Source organism: Sinocyclocheilus grahami, unplaced genomic scaffold, assembly GCF_001515645.1.
Source record: "Sinocyclocheilus grahami isolate Dianchi unplaced genomic scaffold, SAMN03320097.WGS_v1.1 scaffold124.1, whole genome shotgun sequence".
In the NCBI taxonomy this organism is placed as follows: Eukaryota; Metazoa; Chordata; class Actinopteri; order Cypriniformes; family Cyprinidae; genus Sinocyclocheilus; species Sinocyclocheilus grahami.
The window spans coordinates 591,170-597,169 of record NW_015505303.1 but is presented as its reverse complement, the minus strand read 5'-3'; the positions used below and the strand labels follow the sequence as shown (position 1 = coordinate 597,169).

At 36.3% G+C, this 6,000-nt stretch overlaps 1 non-coding gene across 1 annotated transcript; it reads left to right on the top strand.

Annotated features, from left to right (window-relative positions):
* The first annotated feature begins 5,266 nt into the window (after window positions 1–5,266).
* Window positions 5,267–5,348, top strand: trnas-uga (transfer RNA serine (anticodon UGA)). Its single transcript has one exon. It is a non-coding gene; the product is annotated as a tRNA-Ser (tRNA).
* The last annotated feature ends 652 nt before the right edge of the window (window positions 5,349–6,000 follow it).

Genomic DNA, 6,000 nt, shown 5'->3' with positions numbered 1-6,000 from the left:
AGTTCAACCCAAATATTCAGATGTGTGCAGCGCATTTTATGGAGGACTGTTTCCTGATCCTGGGAGAGTAGACTACAATGCCGGCTGTTCAGACTGTAAGACTGTAAGTACTTTTTTATATTTTAAGGATTTGCCATTGATGATTCAAACTTGAGTTTTGGGCAGTGTACTTGTTGTTTTGTTGTTTGTCATTTCTCCGATCACAAATGCAGACACGATTTTATGTTTACGCGGCGTGATGCAACACGTATAAAGACAGTATAAGTCATTATAATCTGTAATTATGTCCCCACTGGATGCAACAAATGCCTCGTTTATAATGGGTTTTAATGTTTTTGTCTCGTTGGTCCGGCCGGACACGGCATCACAGTATGGTATGGGGCGTAACATTTCCGTCACACACTTGAGGTATTCGGCCAATCACAATGCACTGGATAGCTGGCCAATCAGAGCACACCTCGCTTTTCAGAACAATGAGCTTTGTAAAAATCAATGTGTTTCAGAAAGGCGGGGCATAGAGGAGAAACAATAATGTACAGTATGTGGAAAATAATGTGTTTTTTAACCTTAATCCGCATAAACACATTTCATTACACCAAATACACAAAATAATGTTCTTTTTAGCAACATCATATGCCCTCTTTAAATATCTCATTCATTCATTCACGCAGCAAAAATTGCTTTTATTGCTGAGATTTTTGCCTTATTTCAAGTACAAATATCTAAAAATTCTTAAATCATAATACATTTTTTATATAAGAAAATATATATACAATATTTAGTCTTGTTTCCTGGGGTAAACAAGTCAAATTAATTGCCAGCGGAGTAAGAAAAATAATCTTAATAAAAAAGAAAACAAGATTATTTTTCTCACCGGACCACTTTCATTTTCATCATGAAGACACGGTATATTTTTATAAGGGATCCTGTAGATGAGGAGGCTGCATTAATTTGCGGGGAGTTACACTTACATCAGGAGAGGATTTAATTTACTTTGATTTAATAGATTTAATTTGCTATATCCACATGCATATTTATTTGAACGGTACCATTTTTAAATGGCGTTCACTTGATAAAATCTTGTTGCAACCTCTAAGTAACCTAATAATTAGGATTTCCAGTGTGGTTGGATGCATTGATTACACACATATTCTCACCATCGCATCTTCCGAAAATGAAGCTGATTACTGAATGGAAAGGATGCCAGTGGTGCAAGATGTATGCCGTAACCACCACCACAGCTGTTAAATAAAAACAAATTATTCACAGTTTATTTGGTCATCTTTATGTTCTAGAACGGGGCAAAAGGGACTGCTATGGGTGGGGAAAGAAAAAATGAGGGGGGAAAAAACAAGGGGGAAAGAGGAAAATCAGTTGAAACAAATTCAATTGAAAAAGTATTTTTTTTAACAGTTTTTCACCTTTTCACCTCAAAACAGGAATTTGTTTTAGTGTCACAAGCGTCCAGTGCACAGAGACAACACACAGACAATAAAAATAACATGAGAATAAAATACATATATGCAAATATAAATAAACAAAAACAGAAAATTTAATTGAAAAGTAAGATAAATTGTATGTATAGTTGTGATATAGATAGAATAGAATAGAATAAGATGTAGGGATGTACTAGGATGTGGGGTGGTAACAAATAAAATATAAGGTTATTGCGGTTTATCTAGTGTAGAGGGAGAAGAGCAGTGGGTCCAGTAATGGTCCAGTGCTGTCCTTCAGATAAGCCAACACCAGCCTCTCAAACGACTTCATGACCACAGATGTTAGAGCCACTGGTCTGTAGTCATTAAATCCTGTTATCTTGGGTTTCTTTGGGTCGGGGATGATGGTGGAGCATTTGAAGCAGGCAGGGACTACGCACAGTTCCAGTGATCTGTTGCAGATCTGTGAAAAGATAATAATAACAAAAAATAAATATATAAACAAACCAGATGTTAGAGCCACTGGTCTGTAGTCATTAAATCCTGTTATCTTGGGTTTCTTTGGGTCGGGGATGATGGTGGAGCATTTGAAGCAGGCAGGGACTACGCACAGTTCCAGTGATCTGTTGCAGATCTGTGAAAAGATAATAATAACAAAAAATAAATATATAAACAAACATAAAAATAACTATAATTACATATATTATATGCTTGCTACCAAATCGGTTTATTCAAAAAAGCTTAAATCCAGCATCCTTTATATAATGCAAAGGAATATAAATAGGGAACATATAAACAAACTGAAATAATTACATATATAATAATAATCTTAACTACCAAAAGTAGTTTAAAATTAAGAATAGAAATATATACATGAAAATCACACACACACCCATTTAAATGTAAAGAACTATAATAACAATATTACTAATAATACTTACATAATAATAATAATAAACTTTAAAATCGGACCTTTATATAATAAAAATTATGTATGTAAATACAAATTTACATACAGTACCTAATAATAATAATAATAATATAAACTTACTTCCACAAATATTTTATTTCCAAAAGCTCAAATCTGACATTTAATAATTTTTATAAGACATAAATACAAATTTAAAGAACTATAATAACAATACTACTATTAATAATAATGCTTGCTGCAATATGAAAGGCCACCTCGATTTATATCACAATCTCGCTTCTCTTTCATGTTTTGTGTTTTATTGTACTTACCTCCACGTAATCCGAAAACGTGAAACTGACTAAAAATATGTTCCGTGTTTAAAAAATATCAAATTCGCCTTAACCTTTATAAACTAGTCATCCGCGCGCTTCCGCTCTTTTTATGACTGTAATCATGTGGCTTCGCACGTGACTACGTTTCGGCCAATGGCTGTTTTGCCCCGTTCGGACCTGTTAGGAGTTGTTAGGACTTAGACAAGGGGTGCCCAAACTCGGTCCTGGAGGGCCGATGTCCAGCAGAGTTTAGCTCCAACTTGCCTCAACACACCTGCCTGGAGGTTTCTAGTATGCCTAGAAAGAGCTTGATTAGCTGGTTCAGGTGTGTCTAATTGGGGTTGGAGCTAAACTCTGCAGGACACCGGCCCTCCAGAACTGAGTTTGGGCACCCCTGACTTAGACCATTGGATGTTAGGATTGAGCATCAGAATCAAACCTTAAAAAACTTGATGTGGAACAGGCACAGGCACTTTGGATTTGTACTAGAGCATTTAAATCATCACCAGTATCTGCATTACAAGTTGAGACAGGAGAGATGCCTTTACGTATTAGGAGGATCAAGATCATGCTGGCGTATTGGATAAATCTACAAGGGCATAGCGGAGTACATCCCACAAAGGCCATCTTACAAGATTGTTCAGAACATAGTAAAAGTAATTATTACAGTTTCGGATGGATAGGAAATGCAAAAGCACAAAACTCAAGCCTCAGCCAGCTCCAAGTAAGCTCCATTGTGGCACTATCAACTGTGCCACCTTGGAAATTCATAAAGCCATCTGTAGATATAAGCCTTCAACAACTGTTCAAAGAAAAATCTAAAATAATGCCACAGAGGATAATAGTTCAAAATTACAGATCATTTATTGGTGTACACAGAGCTTTTAGCAATTTTATTGGCATTACAGTGGCTGGAAGGAAATAAACAGAACCAAAATGTAATCATACACTCTTAAAAATAAAGGTGCTTCACGATGCCATAGAAGAACCTTTTTGTCTAAATGGTTCCATAAAGAACCTTTAACATCTGAAGAACCTTTCTGTTTCACTAAAGGTTCTTTGTGGTGAAAGAAGGCTCTTCAGATTACAAAAAGGTAAGAAAGAGATGGTTCTTTAAAGAACCTTTGACTGAATGGTTCTTTGTGGAACCAAAAATGGTTCTTCTATGGCAGGGGTGGCGAACGCCAGTCCTGGAGAGCCGCAGCCCTGCAGAGTTTTGCTTCAACCCTAATCAAACACACCTGAACAAGCTAATCAATGTCTGAAGGGTTACTAGAAAGCTACAAGCAGGTGAGTTTTAATTAGGGTTGGAGCTGAACTCTGCAGGGCTACGGCTCTCCAGGACCGGAGTTCGCCACCGCTGTTCTATGGCATCGCTTGAAGAACCTTTTGAAGCACCTTTATTTTTAAGAGTGTAGCTTCTCTGACAGCTTATCTGCTCTATCTAGTATTCAATCTGGGAAAACATCACGTAGACAAGATATCATATACCAGATATTCAACTTACTTTTAATACTGTATGATAAAGGGCTGGATGTCTCCTTTGGGTTCCTGCTCATGTAGGGGTGGAAGGAAATGAGATTGTAGATATTCTGGCAAGAGGAGCAATAAAGCATGAAACAGTTGATATACAAATACCTTTATGTAGAACAGAAATCAAAACCATTATTAAGGGACATACAAGCAAAATGTGGCAAGAATACTGGGACATAACTGATACTGGACGACATCTGTATCACATACAAAAACAAGTAGGCTTAAATAGTATTAGGCAGAGCAGGAATCCAAAGGAAGGAAAGATAATTACACGTCTTAGAATAGGTCATGCTGGTTTAAATTTTACATTACAGAGAATAGGTAAACACCCCACTGGTCTTTGCGACCACTGCAACACACAAGAGACAGTAAAACATATTTAATTAGATTGTAAAAGGTATGAAGAAGAAAGAAGGGAGTTGGAAAACAAAACATGACAGTGGGAAATCTGCTAGGAAGAACAATGTCTAGGGAAATACATAGTCTCCTAATTATTTGAAAAATACTGGGATAAGTGAAATAATTTGATGGAGATATATAGGGGGGAAGGAGGAAGTATGTGTGTGTATATATATATATATATATATATATATGTATGTATAAAAAAAATTCTTTCTTTTCTCCTCTCCTTATCCTTTCTTTCAAAGTACTGCCCACACTCTAGTCCAGTAGGTGGCGGTAAATGCACCTTTCAGTTGGTTTGCCAACCACCAATCAAATTGAAAGAAGAAGAAGATGTTAGGATTGTTAGGACTTGTGTTAGGAATTAGTACGGAAGTGTTAGGATTTATTGCGAATGTGTTTAGAATTGTAACAAATCGTTTGGAATGGTTAAAATATGATAGGAGTGCGATAACATAAAGGTTCTATAGCGTGCGTTTAGAATTGTAACTAATCGTTAGGAATGGTTAAAATATGATAGGAGTGCGATAACATAAAGGTTCTATAGCGTGCGTTTAGAATTGTAACTAATCGTTAGGAATGGTTAAAATATGATAGGAGTGCGATAACATAAAGGTTCTATAGCGAACTATGTGGCGTAGCGGTAAGCTGCGATGGCCGAGTGGTTAAGGCGTTGGACTTGAAATCCAATGGGGTCTCCCCGCGCAGGTTCGAACCCTGCTCGCAGCGATGAAACATTTGTTTTCTTGTTTCCATGATTTTTTTGTGATTATATTGATCTTTAAGACACAAATAATGCACGGCAAGACTGAAGGAATCTCGAAGGATTTTGTGATTAAAATAATTCCAGAATGGCGTTTGTTTTTTTTTTGGTGCTCATAACGAATATATTCATGTTTACCTAAATTAATGAGAAGTCTGTCGCTTTCTGATGGCCTCTTTTCAGTGGCTGGGCGTTTCAGTGAACTGGAAGAATCGTTGGTCTAAATTAATCTTGCCAGTAGGGGGCGTTAATGTGTTTTTTATTAGTAATGTAGTTCTAGGCACAATTACTGCTTTTACAATGGGCACAGTCTAGAGCTAAATATCACACCACTGCCAGTCTTTTTATGATAATGTTGTATCGTGAGATCAAATGCAAAATAGATTCATCCAAAATTCATGCAAAAATCCTAATGCATCCTTCTTTATGCGTTCCACTATCCTAATATTCATTTAGGTGAAAATAAGAATTGAGTTTGCTGGGTTGCAGGCATGAAAATGCGAAAGCTAACAGATTAAAAGGCAAAAAATGATTGTATTATGGTTCTATTGTATTATTTTTATAATCACTGTCACTGGTTCTTATCAGGCAGCCATATTTCATATTTTATATTCCAGC